The sequence below is a fragment of the Zootoca vivipara genome, chromosome 9 (genome assembly GCF_965207765.1).
Source record: "Zootoca vivipara chromosome 9, rZooViv2.hap1.1, whole genome shotgun sequence".
NCBI classification, from domain to species: Eukaryota; Metazoa; Chordata; class Lepidosauria; order Squamata; family Lacertidae; genus Zootoca; species Zootoca vivipara.
In genome coordinates, this window is record NC_142592.1 from 56,795,848 (window position 1) to 56,817,975 (window position 22,128).

The 22,128-nt window shown below is 45.4% G+C and overlaps 1 protein-coding gene across 25 annotated transcripts in view; it reads left to right on the top strand.

Moving 5' to 3' along the window:
* Nucleotides 1–22,128, top strand: part of CALD1 (caldesmon 1) — a 184,006-nt gene that overhangs the window by 69,917 nt on the left and 91,961 nt on the right. For 19 of the 25 annotated variants that reach the window (XM_060280022.2, XM_088676924.1, XM_088676927.1 and 16 more), the window contains exon 2: nucleotides 6,070–6,174. The exons of 2 other annotated variants lie outside the window; for them this stretch is intronic. The gene's annotated coding sequence lies outside the window, so the exon portion shown is untranslated. Of the gene's footprint in view, nucleotides 1–2,861; nucleotides 3,123–6,069; nucleotides 6,175–22,128 lie in introns of those variants that run through there. 4 more of the 25 variants (XM_035127492.3, XM_088676931.1, XM_035127496.3 and 1 more) reach the window with 1 other exon arrangement.

Here is a 22,128-nt window from a genome sequence, read left to right on the forward strand (position 1 = left end):
TGGAGGGCACAAGGAGAAGGGGATGACAGAGGACGAGATGGTTGGACAGTGTTCTCGAAGCTACGAACATGAGTCTGACCAAACTGCGGGAGGCAGTGCAAGACAGGAGTGTCTGGCGTGCTCTGGTCCATGGGGTCACGAAGAGTTGGAGACAACTAAATGACTAAACAACAACAAAGCAACTCTCAGCACCCTTAACAAACTACCATTCCCAGGACCCTTGAGGGGAAGACACAGCTGTTTAAAGTGGTGTGATACTGATTTAGATGTATAGTGCGGATGGAGCCAAAGAACCCTTTGCCACTCATTCAGGTTGATGAAAAGAGTCCATTTCCTGATTATTATTTCCTGAGATAATCAATCAAAAGCCGACAAACAGAAGGGAACAACGAGTGAAAATTCACATCATAAGTAAACCACTTGTGGGTATAGAGGAATGCAGCAATGATTGGAAGTATTATGTATGGTCCACAGGAGGGAAATGGACTCCTGTGCAGTGGTGTTTCTGAAGTGCCCTGCATGAAAGGAGTCTGCTGTATGTTATATTGCATGCTCACCTAGCTTTATGAGTGTGGGGTGCACTCTGCACAATTTTCGATAAGAAGAATATGAAACAAAACACACACACACAAAACCCTCACCCTTCCCTTCCCTCCAAGATGGAATGCTAACCAATCCCCTTATGGCAAATGCCGTGTTTATTTTTAATTAAAAAATAACAGAGCTGAGTTGACCTCAGTTTTCCCAGCTGCTATTCTTCCATCATAGCAGCTCATTGGTTGGTTTTCCCTTGCTGATTTCTGTCATTATTTGCACTGAGCCTGTATGTGTTACATATATATGTATGTGTGTGTGTGTGTGTGTGTGTGTGTGTGTGTGTGTGTGTGTGTGTATATATATATATATATATATATTCACATTGCCTCCCATTTATTTAGCAGTACAGCCGGCCAATTGTTCACTAAGGGGGTAATGCAATATTAAATGTTTGGGGTCATGCAGGCTGGGATCAGCTGTTGCATCCCCAGGCAGTTCTTGGGGACTCCAGGACCTTACCGGAGCTCACCAATGAATGAATGCCAGCTTACTCATTAGGTGGCTAGGTCTGAGCTGCCCGTTTAGTTTCCCTCAATGCCCTGGAGCAGTGCTAAGTATGGGGCATTGTGGGGAATTAAAATGGTGGCCCCATAGTGCCTGGCATGGACTGCAGTGCAGCGACTGCCACTGGGGCACTCTGAGGGGCCCCTCAAACCTGGAGGTAACCCGGAGGCTACCTGTGGTTATATTTTGCCTGTGTCACAAAGATTTTAGGTTGCATTACCACAGCATTTGTGGCTATATCTCTACCTAGCCCCAGTCCAGTGAAACCTTGGTTTCCGAACGGCTTAGTTGCCTAACAAATCGGCTCCTGAATGCCACAAACCTGGAAGTAAGTGTTCCAGTTTGCGAACGATTTTCGGAAGCCGAACATCCAAAGCTCGAGTGCAAAAAGCTCCTGCAGCCAATCGGAAGCCGCACCTTGGTTTCAGGAGTCGAACGGACTCCCGGAATGGATTAAGTTTGAGAACCAAGGTACCACTGTACTCAAATTGCAATGGCCCGGAGAGATTCTGTTCTGGGGCTGGAGCCTACTGGGAAGTTAAAATGGCAGCTGTAAGGCATCTAGTATGAGGGATTCAGGAAACTAATTGGCACCAAAGAGGGCTACACTGGGGTGCTGGAGCCTGGACAACTTTCCCAAAGATTTCCCATACTGATCCTGTGTGTTTGTCCATTCAAGGAGCAGCCTGTTCAACCAGGCTGGGAACATTAAATCTGCCATGTGGCAATCCCTTGCAGACAGCTGCAGCACCTGGAGGCAATCAAGTCAGATCATGTAACCACAGCAGTGACCAGAGGAGGAATGACTGCCGGGAGGAAGGCAGAAAGCATAAATGCCATAGTACACCTGCATCAGCACAACCAGATGCCTTCATCTGCCCCAGCTGTAATGAAACATGTCTCTCCCATATTGGTCTCTACAGCCACACCAGGTGCTGTAACTCTCCAAAAGTTTGACCCCACCCTTGAAGGCGCACTCTTCCATTGTCTCCTGAGATAGGTGGATGCCAGCAATTAGCAGGATGGGTGTGTTTTAGGGGTGTTGGAGAATTCCAAGGAAAGCTGAAACGGGAGCAGAAATTGCCGGTGCCTGCTTATTTGCTCCATGACCAAAATGGAAATCAATTCAGCAAATATGAATGGTATTTGCTGCAGCTGTTGTTTTCAGTCTGAAAATGCGCATTTGATGATGTGATCCTCCCCTGCTTTTGCATTGTGTTTCCTTCACATTGAAATGAATGGGATGGAATAACGTAATGACAACATGAATCACACAATTTATGTAATTAATTATGTAATTTATGCAATTTTGCTACAGTAGAGAGTGAAACGAATAGTGTAGCTTTGTGGAGAAGGCGAACTGCAGCCTGTTGGAAACAGTGCTGCAACAGACTGTGAAATGGAAAACAGTGCTTCCTTCCATCCCAAGATTTGTAAAATAATAATAATAATTATAATAATACTACTACTAATAATTTATTTATACCCCGCCCATCTGGCTGGGTTTCCCCAGCCACTCTGAGCGGCTTACAACAGAGTACTGGCTTTGTACACCCAGAGATGTATCACAGCCCATGCTAACACTGCTAGCACTTCCTATATAATACCCAACCGATTCCACACTCCTTTATGGTCAAGTATAAGAACAAAAACAAAACAAAATGTCTTGCAAAAGAGATTCATCTTCATTTAAAGTGACTCATCTTTGGGTTGCTGCTCTGCCTCTCCATTTTGAAGTAATTGTGCTCTCTGCCAGCTAGGGTAGTGTGAGCGGCTGCCAAGCGATGCTCCGAATGAGTCAGTTTCTATTTGCCTCTTGTCCCAACAGCTATTTCCTGTCTCCTTATGGCACTAATTCTGTGCGCATATTAAAACTTGGATAGGAAAACCCCCAGAAAAAGCACTTCTTCAGCTTTTCCAGAAAGGCACAATGAACTCCACATCCTGCTGTCATTAGAGCTCTTGGTAGCAGAGCTTTTGAAGCTAGACGGCAAACGGAATGTCTAGGGAAATGCAGTGAAGTAAGTAATTTTTTATTAACAGCAGTAAACAGATTGCTCCGGCAGGGGTATTCTGTTGCAGAAACGCCTCTCTCCAATGGCCTGTGTCGTTCCTAGATGCGAAGATTTGCAAAGAGATGCATGGGCTGTTTTGACTAAGACTCGATTTGGACAATATGCCTTTCATGTGGAGCCCACTGGAAACTGCCTCCAGGCGACCACTGCTCCCTGTGGCAAGCTGCACACTTTAGGCTTTTTGTTAAATGCATGTAGGGCTGGAATCACACCAAACAACTTTATGCAGGCATGGGGGGGGGGAGGAGTCTGTAAGCCTAAGACTGAGTTCCACAGTGTTTTAAAATTGGAAGTGCACAAAAAAAAGCTGCTCAGTTTTAATTGTGGTGAGATGCCAAGTCAGTAGCCATAATTCCGTTAATTATTTTTCTTCAAATTACCCATGACCATAAACAGCTCCTAATCTTTCTGGCTGAGAGGAAAGAGCAAAATCTTTTAACAGAAGTAAGATGACTTGAATAAGTGACAACCTCGCCAAAGCAGTAAGTGTGCTCCTTTGGCTGTTGGAGCCGATGAGGAGATGAAAGGGATGGGGAAGATGCTCAGGTTGGTATTGTGCAGAGGTTTGGCAGGAAAGGTGAGCACTTTCTTCCAGAAAGGCTAGCTGCCAATATCAGGTAGTTTAAGGCTTCTGAGATCTCTTCTTCCTGTTCTATTCAGAGCTTGCAGGACATGTGGAGGTGATCAGGTTAAGGCAGGCATAGGCAACCTTCGGCCCTTCAGATGTTTTGGACTACAATTCCCATCATCCCTGACCACTGGTCCTGTTAGCTAGGGATCATGGGAGTTGCAGGCCAAAACATCTGGCGGGCCGAAGGTTGCCTATGCCTGGGTTAAGGGATCACAAGTCTTGCCATCCTTCACAGCCCAGATTTTCTGTCAGGGACCTGCATCATGGCAAGTCTAGTCATTGGAGGTCAGATTAATTTGACACCAGCAGAATTGAAGATCTTGGTTTGGACCAATGTGGCCACTTACACCTTGTAAAAAAGAGAGACTTGGCCACCCTATTTTGGAAGAGGGTTTTGGGTGACAGGAAAAGAGAAGGGTCCTTCTCTTGCTACTGTTTCTCACCTGACTTTGGTGGTTTTTGTAGTGGTTTTCACTTTTTCCATGAGTACTAGAAACTTAAACACGAGATTTATTTGAGAGTTTGTAGAATCATACCATTATAGAATTGTAGAGTTGGAAGGGACCACAAGGATAATCTAGTTCAACCCCTCCTGCAATGCAGGAATTGTTATGGCCAACGTGGGACTTGAACGCATGACCCTGAGATTAAGAGTCTCTATCCCGGTGGGTGAACCACATGGGACAAGAAAGACATTCACATGTCCATTGTATTCCCATATAAAGCCAAGGTGTGTGTGTGTGTGTGTGTGTGTGTGTGTGTGTGTGTGTGTGTGTGTGTAGGGGGACTATTATTTACATGAAAAAGCAGCAGGTAAGCCATTTCCCCTCTGCCTGGATCATATACTATAGTGATGTCCAAGAAGTTGATCACAATCTACCGGTCGATCGTGGGGCGTCCCTGGTCAACCGCATGATCCTGATTGTTCGACAAACAAACAAAAAACTCAACAACTTATGGTCTTCCTCCTCCCAAAAAGCTCAGCAACTTTGGTCAATACAATGGGTAGATCACTGCCTTTTTTTGTGGGAGTAGATCACAGTCTCTTGGAAGTTGGACACCCCTGCTATATGAAAAGGGAGCTGAGTAGAGACAAAACTCCTCTCTGTGTGGTGATGTAAGGCAGGGGAGAAAAGTGGGTTTGACTCCCCTCACCCATGTGCTCCTTTTCAAGTAACGAATGAATGGAGTATATGGGAACACAGAAATCAGGCCATTGGTCCAATTAGTTCTGTATTTGCTACACTGACTGGCAGCAGCTCTCCCAGCCTTACCTGCGGATGCTGGAGACTGAACCTGGAGACTTCTGTGTGAAAAACAGATGCTGTGCCACTGAGCTAAGGCCATTCCCCAGCTACCTTGTTACGGCTAGTTTGGCCCTGATGAAAGCTGTAGAGACTGAATCCATACTGCATACTACCAGGGCTTTCTTGATAGGCAGAACTTGCCAGAACTCAGTTCTGGCACCTCTTTATCTAGGAAAATAGCACCGCATACTACATACAGAAGCCGTACGTATATTTCTATCTACTCCTTTTCACTTTATTGTATGCAATTTAAATGGTGTGTATAAGCCACAAGTCCTGCTTATTTAAAGCCCTAAACGCCCTTGGTGCAGTATACCTGAAGGAGCGTCTCCACCCCCATCGTTCTGCCCAGACACTGAGCTCCAGCGCCAAGGGCCTTCTGGCGGTTCCCTCACTGCGAGAAGCCAAGTTACAGGGAACCAGGCAGAGGGCCTTCTCGGTAGTGGCGCCCGCCCTGTGGAACGCCCTCCCACCAGATGTCAAAGGGAAAAACCCAACTATCTGACTTTTAGAAGACATCTGAAGGCAGCCCTGTTTAGGGAAGCTTTTAATATCTGAAGGACTATTTTATTTTAATATTGTTTTCGAAGCCACACAATATTATTATTTATTATTAATTATTATTATTATTAGGGCTTCTCTTCTATGAAGAGAAATCTTGCACACCTGCCCACTCTTATGTGTGGGGAGCCTGTGTCAACATTGCAGCTGCTGGAGTAAGCCATAGCTGCCAAGTTATCCCTTTTTTAAAGGGATTTTCCCTTATGCTGAATAGGCTTCCTCGCGAGAAAAGGGAAAACTTGGCAGCTATGGTAAGTCTGTTCCGCAAAAGTTCCTGAATGTAAAATGACAATGTTATGGTGCTTTCGTCCCTCTTCAACGGAGTTGTGCAATAGCACAGAAATCCTCTGTGTGGATTGTATCCTTCACCTCTTGAATCCTTTTCTTTCCACAGCAATAGCCTACTCAGGCTGCAGAGCCATCTCTGTCAACTAACCTAAGCCTTCAGTCTTTGACACGCGACTGACCAGCTTTGACGTGCTTACCCAGCTGAGTCGATGTGAGTATGGTGGATGACCTTCTGATATTTGTGATACTTTTGCACTGTTGTGTGTGGTTTTTTTTATACACATTCTCACTTTTCTTCCTTAAAAACACAGCGCAGCAGCAACAAACCGTTGTAGGAGAACTGAACTTTCATGGGTATTTGTACTCTGCTTAATGAGAATAAAAATTCTAATTCTGCGTTGAGAAAACCTACATTTCTCCCCTCCCCATCATGCAAATCTAGTGGCTTTGAATGGTAGAATAATAATAATAATAATAATAATTATAATTATTATTATTATTTATACCGCGCCCATCTGGCTGGGTTTCCCCAGCCACTCTGGGCGGCTTACAACAGAAAAATGAAATAAACCAGTTAAACATTAAAAGCCTCCCTAAACAGGGCTGCCTTCAGATGTCTTCTAAAAATCTGGTAGCTGTTTTTCTCTTTGACATCTGATGGGAGGGCGTTCCACAGGTCAGGTGCCACCACCGAGAAGGCCCTCTGCCTGGTTCCCTGCAACTTGGCTTCTCGCAACGAGGGAACCATCAGAAGGCCCTCGGTACTGGACCTCAGTGTCTGGGCAGAACGAATTGGGTGGAGACGCTCCTTCAGGATAATTCTCATATATTACATTGGGCTCTTGACATAGGTGCAAAACCTTTGCTCTATTAGCAGAATCAGCCTCTTGAATGACAAAGGGTCTCCCAAATGCAGTTTTCATCAACCTGGTGCTCTCCAGATATTTTGGACTACAAATCAGGAGAAATTTTTATTTTGTTTGCATTTAAAGGTGAACCTTCTTAATTTGCTCTTTCTGGAACAATAGATCAACTGGGAACAGTCTTCAAAATCCGCACTTCTCTGAGTTTTGCAGTGCTGTTCTCCAACCAAGTAACGTGTACCAAAATGCACATACTATGCATAAATATACATATATTAGTGAAATTAGCATGAAAAATTGTCTATAAATGTGTACAGTGGTACCTCGACTTACGAACGACTCGACAACTGAATTTTTCGACTTACGAATGGGGGTAATGGCCACGCGCTTACGAAGGTCTTGACATCCGAAAAAAGGCCGCGGCGGTTTTAGATAGGGATTTTTCGACTTACGAATTTTTAGATAGGGTTGCTTCGACTTACGAATTTTTCCATTTCCAATGCATTCCTATGGGAAATCACGTTTCCAATGGCGTTTTTCCACTGCCTTTGGTACAGATTAAATTTGTAAGTCGAGGCACCACTGTATATTAGTAGAAATCTGCACTAAAATGCTGGTGAATTTTCATGAGGAGTTTTTAATAATTGCAAACTGTTGTGGAAATGTGAAAACCCGAAATTAAGATTGGAAAAGTCGGCATTATAATCAAAAGAGAACAGAGGATTTTCACTGCTTTATTAAGATCCCCACTTCATTATTATAAAAGATCCACTTGTTGGATCTTCTAAAGCCGTTTTCTGGGGATGAGAAAAGCTGTCATGCATCTTCCACCATTAAGCTAACTTTGAGAAGTTTGATTCAAAGCAAGACTGACTCTTGAAACAGGCATGATTCAAATGAAGTGTGACGTTGCGATACCAGCTGCTCCGCTGTCAGGCAAAAGAGGCGCATAGCTTGAATAGCACCTTTTGTTGAAGATGGTCTAAGCTTTTTTTCAAATTTCTGAGCCTTGGGCGAAACATTTTAGCCTTCCTTAGGAGTGTTAACTGTGTAGTCAGGTGCAGAATTGTGGGGTCTGGAATCTAAGGTTTGATCATAAGACAGGGATGGTCAACGTGGTGCCCTCTAGATTTTGTCGGACCCCAGCTCCAATCAGCTGCAGCCAACATGGCCAATGGCCAGGAATGCTGGGTGTTGAAATCCAACAATGTTGATTACCCCCGTCATAGAAGATAAGCACCACTATCAGTTTGCAAATTCTGGTTGTGTGCTTCATTGTTTTCCCATTGTCCTGCAAGCTGGCATCATGTGCTCGGGATGCTTACCTGCATTAAAAATATATATATTATTCTGGTCATTTATGAGCATCTCATGCGTATAGATCCACAGTCAGTTTGAATGGTGCTTCGTGTTTTGTGGTGGCACTGAAATTCAGAATGGCCTATGTGTCTCCGAAACACCCACCCCACCAGGCAAGCCCAACCCACCCTCCCTGACATTTGAGCCTTGCATGGGAAGCTGAGTTGGAGCCACTGGTCTATCTAGATCAGTGTTACCTTCACTGACTGGCAGTGACTTTCTAGGGTTTCAGACAGCACACAGTTCTTAGCCTGGTCTGGAGGTGCTGGGGATTGAATCTGGGATCTTTGGTTTGCAAGGCAGAAGCTCTACCTATGAGCTTCTCTGGTTTGCAATGGGCTTCCTCCCCAGCTACAGCAATGCCAGCTGGAGTCATTCAGTCAGTCTTCCTTGCCGCCAAGCCCCTTTCTTTCCCCAGCCCTTATGATGAAGAAGGAGATCAAGTGGAACGGAGGATTTCAGCAGCTTCAGAGGCCTGATTTTTAAGGCATGAGCACTACTCAAAAGTGTTCCTTGCTTTGGTGAAGCCTGGGAAATGGAGTCCCCAGTGCTCCATCTGGTACGCAGGATGAGACCCTACCTGCCAGTGGGCTGTCTCGCCAGAGTAGTGCATGCTCTAGTTATCTCCTGCTTGGACTACAGTACTCCAATGCGCTCTACATGGGGCTACCTTTGAAGATGACCCAGAAACTGCAACTAATCCAAAATGCGGCAGCTAGACTGGTGACTGGGAGTGGTCACCGAGACCATATAACACCGGTCCTGAAAGACCTACATTGGCTCCCAGTATACGTTTCCAAGCACAATTCAAAGTGTTGGTGTTGACCTTTAAAGCCCTAAATGGCCTTGGCCCAGTATACCTGAAGGAGCATCTCCACCCCCATTGTTCAGCCTGAACACTGAGGTCGAGCTCCAAGGGCCTTTTGGTGGTTCCCTCACTGCGAGAAGTGAGGTTACAGGGAACCAGGCAGAGGGCCTTCTTGGTAGTGGCGCCCGCCTTGTGGAACACCCTCCCATCCGATGTCAAGGGAATAAGCAACTATCTGAAGGCAGACCTGTTGAGGGAAGTTTTTAATGTTTGGTGTTTTATCGTGTTTTTAATATTTTGTGGGGAACTGCCCAGTGTGGCTGGGGGAACTCAGCCAGATGGGTGGGGTATAAATAAATCATCATCATCATCATCAATGACTTGAATTGGGAGAGGTCCCAAAAGCTGCCCATGTTTCCTCCCCTCCCCAGAAACCTCTTCGTATCAGCTCCTTTTTATCCCAGTGGGGTACTGAGCCTAGAAGTAACCCTCAGTGGGAGATGACTGGGGGGGGAGGGGTTTTTTTTGGGGGGAGGGACATCATTTGCAGAGGAAGGTTGATCACCCCCTCTTTGCTTCTCTTGTGCTGCGCCTTAAATTGACCCCCACCCTTCCACATTGTGGGAAATTGAGCCAACCTGCATCATGACACATGGGGTCATGCCTCCTTTGCCCCTGACATCTGCTTCTGAAATTATGTGAGACGCTTATTTAAATGAGTTTTGCCAAAAAAAAATCCAGAATGCCTCAACATCTTGTTTTCATAAATGGTTCAGGGTGGGGAGCGGGGCGATGTATGTCAACAAACAAAAGACTTGTGTACAACATCCAGAGCATGCAAACTGACCACAAATCCACATTTCGAATGGATTTTAAAAATGTGACGTAAACACTCCAAGCTTGGTTGGTCCTGCCGGTCAAAGGAATTCAGAGGTGGAGAGCAGAATGTCATAGTGGTCAGGATTTGCTTCTTTCTCAGCACAGAGCAGGAAGAGTTACTGGCAGGAATTCTGTTGTGCGTGTGCTTTTAGAACTCTGCGTTTATTGATCTCCTTTAAAACAGCATTTATTCTAAATGAAGAACAACTTCATGGAATGAGAATATAGTGAGATAGTAGACAACATTGCCAGAAAACCTGCCAGAGCCACTATATACTTATTGATCTAATACAGGTGGCCTGAGCCAAGTATCGGATAAAGGCAAATAAAGTCCTGTCTTGGACATGGACACCCAGATGCTCTTATCAAGCATCCAATCATTGCATTGCTGGATTGGATTAACAGTTTATCTAATCCGGCATTTTTCTTCAACAGGGATTAAGAATAAAACTTTTGCAGGAACACTTAGACTACTGTGTACAGTTCTGGTTGCCTTACCCCAAATAGGATACTATAGAGCTGTTAACAGTTCAGGGATCATAGATTTTTTGAATTGGAAGGGACCCTGAGGGTCATCTAGTTCAACCCCCTGCAATGCAGGAATCTCAGCTAAAGCACCCATGACAGATGGCCATCCAACCTCTCCTTAACAATCTCCAGGGAAGGAGAGTCCACAACCTCCTGAGGGAGTCTGTTCCACTATTAAACAGTTCTTACTGTCAGGAAGTTCTTCCTGATGTTTAGTCAGAATCTCCTTTCTTCTAACTTGAAGCCATTGCTTCGAATCCTACCCTCCAGAGCAGGAGAAAACAAGCTTGTTCCCTCCTCCATATGATAGCCCTTGAGATATTTGAAGATGGCCATCATATCTCCTCTCGGTCTCCTCTTTTCCAGGCTAAACATACCCAGTTCCTTCCACTGCTTCTCATAAGGCTTGGTTTCCAGACCCTTGATCATCTTGGTTGACCTCCTCTGCACATGTTCCAACTGGCCAACATGCTTCTTAAATTGTGGTGCCCAGAATTGGACACAGTATTCCAGGCGTGGTCTGACCAAGGCAGAATAGAGTGGGTCTATTATTTCCCTTGATCTGGACATTATACTTTTGTCAGGGGCGTAGGTAGCATGGGGAGGGTCTTCTGGGGCAATTGCCCTGGCTGCAGGGGGGGGGGGGGCTCTGTTCACACTGCCCTCCCCGAGCCACGCAGCAAAATGTCCTAAAGTCAGGTGAAGTTTAACCCAGCATTTAAAGCATTCCATAGCCTTTGATGGCTCCGTTTTGGAATGCCTTAATTATTATTTCAGCTCTGCTTCTTTCACTACTATGGTAGTACTCAGTTGCAGCCTTGGAAGGAGCTACGAAGGAATAAGGCAGTGTTGCTTTACAAATAGGGAAACTGAAACCGAGGGGAGTGGAAGACATACAATGAAATTCTGAGTTCTCGTGTCCCAGAGCCGATATAACTGTGACAGTGAAGAAGTTTCCGCCATCCTGTCTAGTTTGGCTCTTAGTCTAATGCTGCAGCCACTAATCCACATCACCCTTTATCTAGGGTTCATCTCAGTTTTTGCAGAGTGCATTCCAACAAGAAACAAAGGCAGTGAAGGGGCTGCTTCAAAGCAAATGCCCTGTTTAAGGAGATAAAGGTTGCATTTTTTCCTCGACGAAGTTAGTCCTCTCATGATAGGCCTATAATCAGCGGTTCGGCTCACAAGTGATAAGCGCGTGGGAGAACTGAGCAGACCTTGCCTTGGTTTGCTTTTAAGGCTTTACTAGAGGGAGTTGAAATCCCTCTACTTAAATGTTCTCTATTTCCAAGCAGGATGAACCATGCAGCACAACAATTGCACAGCTGCTGGGTTGTTGTGTTTGGAATACAGATGCTCTTCTTTGTTGAGGAAAATGCCACAGGTCAGTTCTGTTCTCTGCAGATATAATTCAGACAGGTTCGTTGTTATATGCAAATAGGATTAGAAGGACCCTAAATGGACCGATTTTGCTCATCCAAGAATGGAGCCTCTTTCTAAATTAGGCCAAAATATTTTAATCCCCCCAGAGTTCCTTTATCCTCTGCATCTGTCTTACACTGGAGATACATTTTTAAGATTTCTTTGTCAAAATTACTTTTCTCTCTCCCCTCCCTCCAACCCCCCACCCACCTCCCGCTTCCTCCAACTGTACTGCGGTGGGGTCAACAGAGTATGGTTTTACTCAGGCTGGGAAACATCTGAGATTAATCACGTACCCGCAAGCCGGAGAAAACCATCACAGAGGGTCTAATGAATCTTGACTGTTAGTCAGGCTGGAGAATCCCCTTACAGACAGTGCGTGCGTTCAAAATTAAAACAAAGCAAAATACCTCTTGCGCACTCTGGCTCTGCGAGGGAGGCAAGCTGTTCCGTTTCACGACCGTTTCAAAAGATGGCGGGTTTAAAGGGAGCCAGTCCCTGCTGGTGGCCAGTATTTTCAAGGTCCGACCCTTCACAACAACACTTGCTCTCTGGTGGGCAAAGATGCCGTTGGCTCCTTCCATGCTGAGCACTGTGGCTCTGCAACTTATAAATACTGTGCAGAGTCTGTGCAGCCACCATGGAGCAAGGAGCCTGCGTCTTCCTGTGTTTCGGGGCCCAGGCTAGAGCTGAGGGCAACCAAACCTAGGTCAAGGTTATAAGGTCTTGCTCTGCAGCTCAGGCGCCCTGAGGGCTAGGATTGCCCGATTCAAAGCAGGAGAAAACATTCAGTATATATGTTTTGCACAGTGTGGCAAAAGCCAAGGCTGCAGCAACTTCTCCTGCCAGTTCCTTCCTTGTCCCTGTCTTCTACTCCCCCCCCCCCCCAACACTGCTGTGATTGACCAGGGCTCCACGCATGCCATACAGCAAGCAGGAGCTAGGAAGTGAAGGACAGAGCCAGGGAGAGGATGGGAAGGAGGCACCGTGGCTGCCTCAACTCCTGTTATAGCGTGAGATTTAAAAGTCTATGTGTGTTCTGTGGCACTGGGCAACCCCGCTGAGGTCAGTTGCTAGAACTGGAAACTCCGTTGGTAACTTTATCCTCCACGAATAGGTCTAATCCCCATTCAAAGCCATCCAAGTTGGTAACATCACTGCATCTTGTGGGAGCAAATTCCATTTGCTGCATGAGGAAGTATTTTCTTTCGTCTGTCCCGAATCAAGGGCGTACCCACCATGCGGCAAGTTAGGGCAGCTGCCCTACTCTAGAAGCAGGGCTGGTGGGCAGAGGCGGAGCACAGCCCGGCGGAGCGCGAGTTCGCCGTTCCCGCCCGCCGCGCTGCGCCCTCCCTCCAGCTCCCCGGCGCGCCCTCTGGCAAGGCCAAGCGCGGCGGGGAACCAGAGAGCGCGGCGCGGCGGGCGGGAACGCTGAACTCGCGCTCCGCTGGGCTGGGCTCCGCCTCCGCCCACCAGCCCTGCTGCTAGGGAGGGGCACAGCCCGGCGGAGCGCGAGTTCGCTGTTCCCGCCCACTTTGTGGCCCCTCCCCTTCCGTGCCTTGGCCCCTCCCCTTGCCCCCCCCCTAGTTTTGATCCTGGGTACGCCCATGTCCCGAATCATCCATAATTCATCTTCCTTTGATGTCCCTGAGTTCTAGGGGGTTTTCTTTTTGGGGGGGGAGACTTTTTTCCTACCCACTTTCTCTATACTGTATCATGCATTATTTTATACATGTCTATCATGTCACCTCATACTTGAATTTTCAAAAAGCCTCAAATGCTGTAACTTTTCCTTAGAGGGCAGTTGCTCCATCCCCTTGATTGTTTTGGCTGAACCTTTTCCAACTCTACAATATCCCTCTTGAGGGGTGGCGACCAGAATTGTGTACCTAGCGTTCCAACTGAGGTTGCACCATAGACATGGTAAGGTCAGAGTTTATAACTTAGAGCAGGGGTGGCCACCTTCCAAGAGGCTCTGATCTACTCACAGAGTTAAAAACTGGGAGTGATCTACCCCCTTTTGGGGGGTTTAGGTCAAAGCTGTTGAGTTTTTTTAAGGAAGGGGAGCCCTGTTTTTTTGGGGGGGTTTCATGTCAAACTTGTTGAGCTTCTTTTAGGAGGGAGGGAGGCCAATTTTTGTTTAGGGCTTCAGGTCATAGTTCAGCTTTTTTTGGGGAGGAGGAAAATTTTGGGTGAGCTTTTTTTTAGGGGTGCCAGTGATCTAGCAGTGATCTACCACAGACATCCAGTGATCTACTGGTAGATCACAATCTACCTGTTGGACGTGCCTGACTTAGAGATATCCAGTCCACTAAGTACAGTCATACCTTGGTTTAAGTAAACTTCTGTTTGAGTACTTTCAGTTAAAGTACTCCGCGGACCTGTCTGGAACGGATTAATCCACTTTCCATTACTTTCAATGGGAAAGTTCGCTTCAGGTTAAGTACGCGGTTAAGTACGTGGATCTCTGTATTTTAGAATTTCTGTTTTGTTGGAAGCCGCCCAGAGTGGCTGGGGGAACCCGGCCAGATGGGCGGGGTATAAATAATAAATTATTATTATTATTATTATTACGCTTCAGGTTAAGTACAGACTTCCAGAACCAATTGTGTACTTAAACCGAGGTCCCACTGTATTAAGAAGTTGGTCATTTGAGGACTTGCCCCAAGGCCACATGGTGCAGGCAGTTCCAGTGGCCTATCCATTGCTGCACGTTTATCTTGCAGAAGGTAGAGGTAGAGCACACAATTTGCATGCTGGGTAGGCAATGCTGAGCTAGATGGGCCAGTGGTCTGACTCCATAAAAGGCAGATTCCTGTGTTCCTGGATCCTGGGTGCTCTAGAGTCAAGCTGTTTCAAGCCGTTTCCCCCTTTGTCTAATCTGCCTGTGGAGCATCACAGATATGGTACAGAAATCCTGAGATTGCACCACTTCAGAATGCATGTACTGTAGTAGGGGAACTGTGTGTGCTAGCTGAACAAAACAGAACCAAAACCCCCAAAACTATTACAACTTTGCTATGCCATGCTAAAACCTCTCTCCTTTGCAGGCAAACTTTCCACAGGCAGAGATGCTGGGATTCCTTTCATTGGCCTTCTGATCTTTAGTCCTTAGTGTACACTCAGGCTATGCTTTTGATCTTTTCGCCAGAAAAAAAGAAACCACGAGACTCAGAAACTTCTTATGTGTGTGCATATTTATTTTTTTTAAACAAAAGTTGGGGTTTCTGACCATGAATGCTGAAGCTTCAAGCAAACCTCCCAATACTATGAGGTCTGATAAAACGGCTCAGGTTGGCAAAATGACTGATGTAATAAACAGAATTGGGCTTGTTTATTCAGATGGTTGGGCATCAGCTGAGGGTAATTTGCTGTGATGCCTGAAGAGCAGAGCCTTTGCTGAACAGAAACTTGTGGAAAAGGCTGTCGTTTGCTCCTGAAAAGTCTCATTTAATCCATAATTTAGTTTAGGCAATTTTTGGTGGTACGTGCCTCGTTGTTAGTCCTCAAGATTTTGCAGTGCAATTCTGCAACCCAAAAAATGTGTACAAAACTGCATACCTGAGGAAAAAGAGTGTCAAAATGCATATATTAGTGAAAACAACAAACAAAAATGTATTATATTAGGGAGAATTGTTTGCAAAAATGTGTACAGTCATACCTTGGATCCCAAACGCCCTGGAACTTGGGCGTTTTGGCTCCCGAACGCTGCAAACCCAGAAGTGATTGTTCCAGTTTGCAAACGTTCTTTTGGAACCCGAACATCCGACAGGGCTTCCGATTGGCCAATTCATGCAGCCAATCAGAAGCCGCGACTTGGTTTTCAAATGTTTTGGAAGTCGAGCAGACTTCCAGAACGGATTCCGTTCAACTTCCAAGGTACGACTGTGTGTTAATCAAAATGTCTGGCAAAGAGTTTTTTATTAGGAGAAATTTGCACAAAAAGGCTCATGGATTTTCTTTTTCTTTTTACATTGGGAATTGATGTGGAAATGTGGAGAGCTGGATTTTAAGATTGGATAAACAAGAAAGGGACTGAACTGAACACAACAATATTCTAGGGAAGCAGTTTCCTGGGGGTGTGGCTGCCGTCACGTGCTGACAGCTTCTAGGAGCCACTGATGCAAGGAGCTGAATGCAAGGTGGAGAGCAATGGTGCACAAACGACCCTAGAAGGAGCAGGATATGTCCCTCACCAGAGGTCCTACCCTGGCCCTAACACCTGGAGTGGAGTCCCTAAGGCCTTGCACACTTCCTCCTGGCAACTTCTGCAGCCAGGCTGGTGCCAAACATATTGCTCTGCTTATCTTTGCACACACCGACAAGGTTGGGAGGGTTGTGTGTCTTGTCATCTGGGTAGCCCAGAACCTCCATTCATCCTGTCCCAGCTTGCGGCTTGGAGAGGTCACTTCGGTGCTGCTAACACAGTGGTTTGACTATACCCCCGAATGCGCAGAAAGTACGGATGCTAACAATTCTCAGAGGAAATGTGTGAATTCTCAAAATGGGCCTCTCAATAGCCCATTTCCCACTTGAATTGTGTGAAGGGGACACAATTCAATAGCCCATTTCCCACTTGAATTGTGTGAAGGGCATTGTTGGATGCCGGGAAGTTCTGGGGTAGTTTCCTTAGAAGGTGGATATTATTATTATTCATCTTTACCTCCCCATCAGCAACCTGCCATTTGTGTGATTTAGGCCATGGTCTCCTAATGAAACCATGTGTTTATGCTCAGTTTCCCTTGCTATAAATGAATTATGTCAAGTTTGCTGCTTTGGTCTGCCCATAGTCTTGAGTTATTTCTAAAGTTGCTATTAAAACTGAAAGAATGCCAAAGCCAAGCACAGTTTCTTCTAGTATGGGAAGTTATTTTTGAACCATTACTGTCCTTGGAGCCATGGAAAGAAATTCCATTGCCAGTGGGTGACCTACAGTGATGGGAAAAAAGACATTAGACATTGAACACATTTCTCTTAACCTCTTTCTCTAGTTTCTGTGCGACCAGAAAATAATACCTCTGATTCTAAGGCTACAGAGGAGGGGTTCACAAACTTTCTACTCCCATGATCCACTTGAGAGGGCTGAAAATTAGTGAGGGCTACCCATCGCAACATGGGGTGGATGTACACACAGGAAAAACCCCACTATAAATAAGTCATAAATTAAATTGTTATAACAAAAGGGGGGGAAAACCTATGTAAAATCTCATAGAAGAGTTTTGTGCTCTACAGCACCATCTGGTGTTGTATGTTTACAATGCATTTAAAATGCTGTTTTCTGACTAATGTAGCTGAGTCCATGGTGGTGCAGGGACAGAGGCAATTACAAAAAGGTGGTGGGTGGAGGTGGAGATTGGCACAATCAGCTCACAACTACAGATATCATTTTCTATTCATATCTACTCCCTCTTTAGAAACTCTTTACCATAGTGATTTCCTTCTTGCAAAGCATCCCACAACTTTAGCTTTCCTCCGGCTAAGTACAGATACTGGCTCTGGAGGTTTTGTGACTTATCCTCCCTTTTTTAGGCAGAATTTGCTGATCCAAAGACTTTAATGTGGAGAAGTCCTTTTACTTCATTTTTTGCCCTCCCTCCCTCCCTCCCTCCCTCGCTGCTTCTTCTTCTTCTTTTAAAAAACTAATCTCCTAATGTCTTCTCCCATTCTCTTATCCCCAGTATATTATTATTTTAAACAAACATCACATTTATCTCTCTCTCTCATTTATTCTCATCATAATTTCCCTCAACACTTCCTTTGCTCCTTTCCCCTCAGAGTAGGGACATCGCCTCCTTTCCATCTGCTTCCTCCCTGAACTACCCTTTCTCCTTTGGCACCTTTACTTAGTGTGTGGGGAATTGCTGGAGCTGTCCTCAGTCCATGCAAAAGGCTAAGGTGCAGCCAGGGGACAGGGCAGGTGAGCAAGGAGGCACTGAGCAGGATGTGACTCTGAGACGCACCTGAAAGTGGCCTGAGATGACACACACAAAGAGTGCTTTTTTCTAGAAAATGAGGTGCAGGAACTCCCACTTAGGGATGGACAACCCTAAGTTGTTGAGCTTCTTTTTTAAGAGTTTTTTTTTTAAGAAAGCCAATTGCTGCAATTGGCTTTGGAGTTCTTGAAAGCAAAGCTGATACTACTAAACTGTAGACCCTTTTAAATAATGACCCTCAGAGTGCTTAGTCATCTCCACAATCATTTTTGTCTGCTTTAACATTTTGCAATGTGCAAAGAGGGAATCATATGTTCTCTGAGCAATAAGATGGATGGTATCCATTCAGACTTCCGGGTAAGTCTGCATTTGATATGTATGCGTGTGTGCGTGTGTGTGTGTGTGTGTGTGTGTGTCTATGCTCTGATTAGCAGCAGCACCTGTTTCATTCCCCCCCCCCTCAAATAATGGTCTTCCTCGTAAAATTGTTTACTTTCAGAACAAGTCTCCCGAACGCCCCTCATATGAAAAAGCTTGGAGGGGGTGGACTATATGTCCCTCGTGGTCCCTTCCAATTCTGAGAGAGAGAGGGGGAGAGAGAGAGAGCGCAGAGGCGTAGCAAGCCCAGCTGGTACCCGGTGCAGAATTTTTTTTGTCAACCCCCCCCCCAAACGCGGCTCTGGCTCTGGTGAAAAGTGAAAAACATGAATTGCAAAAAAAAAACCCCTAGAGCTTACAGAACAAAACTGACTTGAGATATGAAATCAGCATTGAAAGAACCTATAAGAACAGTTGAAAAATCACATGCAACAGAAAATTTTAAAAAATTGTTTCCCAGTGGGGGGCGCCAAGTGTCACCCCCCTCCAGGGTGGCACTCGGGGCGCACCACCCCCATCGCCCCCCCTTGCTACGCCACTGAGAGAGAGAGAACTAACTAACTGAAGCCTCACTGAACTCAATGGCACTTACATACAACAAGATTGTACTGGTGAACTCTTTAAATGTTAGTTATTATATAGGAATTCTGTCCCTGTTTGTATCTGGCCACCCTAACTCTGAACAATCCCCGCGCCCGTCCTCAAAGATATTGTAGGCTGCTGACTGCATCACATGGAATTACTATTTTCCAGAATCCCCCCTCCCTGGGTGAAAGGTTAGCTCAGAGGATCATTGTTTGTCTTGTAAAATATACTGCTGAAAGCATGCAGCTAGCTGAATTAATCAGTGTTCCTGCTGGAATTTTACCTTTTGCATTTCCTGGCTTCTCATGACTGTCCTTGCGCATGACCTTAATGTTTTGTTTAGCGCAGAGTTCTGCAAGATGCGAGTAAAAAGAGAGGGAAAGAAGGAGGGAGGGTGTCGGCTGAGTGATAAAAGCATTCATAAAACAAGCTCATTCACAGGTGATTAAGGCTTTTATATAGCATTTTAATTAAAAACCCAGAAGCGGGTTTAGTGCTGCCGTGGGAGAGGGCCATTAAAGCAAGCTGTCAAGTGCGGTATACATAGGGTATGTTCAGACATAACACCTATCCATAGATTTTTGTTACATGGATGTGCACTGAGGGGCCTGTGGCCTTCCCCCTGCATGGCAAGATACCTCCTTTCCAATCCTTACTTGTCGCAGGCCATAGTTTACAGTTTTGTCCAAATGGGCAGAATACGGTCAGTGCTTGCTTATGAACCAGGAGGGAATCTTGTTGAACACGGGGAGGAAAGTGAGTGTGTGAGTGTGTGGATGAGCCCAAGGTTCCTCAGTGCTTGCTCACAGAATGCCAAACCACGGCTTGGTGTTGCGTCCAAAGATCTCCACAGATCTGCACAAATTTATTTCTGTTTCAGAGTGAGAAGAATCAACTTGAAAGCTGATTTACAATTTCAATTAATAAAGCCAGAGTGAATTTTCTGAAAGCAGTCAGGAAAGAGTGGGGGGAGGGGGCAGGTGCAAGGCAGGACTCCTGCACCTTTAATAGCTGGGTAGAAGAAGGATTTCAGCAGGTGTAACTTGTCACCTATTCTACACAATTACTAAAGGTGCAGAGCTCCTCCTTTGGCATCTGGCTGCTGTGCAGAATTCTGGATTTGCTGCGCGGATCTGTTCTCAACAAAGCAGGAAAGGAATCTTAAAGGCCACCAGGGTTGACAGTGGTTTCTCTCTTATCAGATGTGAAGGTTGGGGGTGAGTGTGAGTTTGTAACTTAACAGCTTTGCCCAATGCACAGTGAGTTTGCTCCACAGCAAACAGGCCTGTGTAAAACTATATTGAATGGCATTTAGGGTTGTTGTTGTTTTGCCTGGGATTGCCATGCCTTGAAAGTCTTTAAAGGCACACACAGAAGAACGAAGGGATGGGCTGAATTCAAACAAAACTTCAATGTTCACATGAGCTAATGTGTTTATTTTAACTGACATCCCAAATGAGCTGTTCTGTTTGGGAAGAAGCAAACTGCTGGATACATATCCTTAAAAAAAAAAAAGTGGTGCACAAGTTCAGCATCTTCAATGAACATGGAAACATAGCCAGGTTTACAATAAGGACTGCATACATGGTTACATGAAAGGAACACGGAGGGAGAAGTCAGTCCAGAACAACCTTAAATGGAGGGGTTTCTCTTTTTTTTAGCAGGGAGATAGGATGATAGATGGTACCATTTTGTCACTTTTGCAATGCAGTACATTTTGCATTTGGGGTTTTTGACTTGATAAACCACCACGTCACACTCAATTTCATTCATGAAAGTGGGTGTGGTATGACACAACAAGGATTGTCAATGGACCTGTTATCACTCCTCTACCCTTTTCCACTCATGCGTGCTTCCGTTCCCCTATCACTCACTGTGCGGTATGCCAAAATACTGCCGAAAATTTCATTATGTGAGCAAAGCACCTGCAATATGGGTTTCTAGGGCTGCAAATGGGGGTTTTTTGTTTGTTTTTTTATGGGAATGATTAGCACAGAAATGAGCACTAAACTTCTACTACATTCCACTAGATTTCCAGAAGCACTTTTTGTGTGTGCTATTTTGCCTAATATATTCATTTTTTGCAAGCAGTTTCCCCTGTTGGAATGCTTTTTGTGTTATTTTCAGTAATATATGCATTTTTGTTCCTGCTTTAGTCTAAAACAGCGTTTCTCAACCGCTGTTCCGCGGCACACTAGTGTGCCGCGAGACGCTGGCTGGTGTGTCGCGACATGCGGCGACGAGAAGGGCGATTTGCATTGTCACGTGCCTGGCGGCCGCCAATAAACAACACTAACCCGGCAGGCTTCCTTTCCGGCGGGTGAGTGTTGTTTATTGGCGGCCGCCAGGCACATGACAATGCAAATCACCCTTCTCGTTGCCGCACGTCGCGGCAAAATTTAGACAAACTAAACTAAAATTTAGACAAACTTAAAGAAGCTGGCTGGATGAGCTCAACCTGAAACTTGCTGAGCAAAGGATTGTGATGGCAGAGAAATCAGCGGCTTGTGAAGCCTTATTACAGGAGATTGCAACCAACACAGCAATTGGCAAGTGTTTCTTACAGTCATAATCATATAGTCAATATAGGGCAGCACAGAGTTAAATTTTTTAACTTTTTTAATAGTGGTGTGCCTCGTGATTTATTTCATGGAACAAGTGTGCCTTGGCCCAAAAAAGGTTGAGAAACACTGGTCTAAAATACACTGACTGCATTTTCTGGTGGGAGGACTGCATCACAAAATGAGGAGAGCTGTGAGTTTTGAAGGACAGCTGCATTTCAGCTTGTGTATGGGTCTCAAAAGTGTGAGCTGGGTAGGTTTTCATAAACATTTAGACCAGATAATTCCAACCCACCCCCCCACCCCAGTTTACATGCAGCATGTCAATGGGTTAAACAGGTGCTCTGAGTGGTTTCAACCTCTTCTTAGTTTCTGCGAAACTTGTCCCTGTTTATAGCAGGTTTGAACAATGGCCAATGACCCTCCCTCCCTTGTAGTCTTTTGAAGGATTTTTCACTTCCAAATATTTCTGAACAGGTTTTGATAGAAAACAGATTTATTTGTTTTTCTTCTAGACAGACTAAGAATATCTAATTCTTTTAGATATTGCAGAAGAATGCTTGACATAGCTATAAATTCAGGGTGCCAGTTTAAACAACCTAAGCTCAAGTCACGATTGCTGCTAGTTTGCTCGACTTTTCAGATGGTGGGGGTGGGGGTGGGGAAGGGAGAATTGGAATTGCTTGCCTGTCTTCTTCCCTGGGGTCGCTTGCTGGTGGTTCAGCAGATGCCAGAGCATACACACAACTGAAGCAATACATTTTATACCCTCAAAGGCCAGAATGTACACTTGGAATTAGCCATTTCACATCCTAGACGAGGCTATGCATACGAACTGACCCAGTCGGT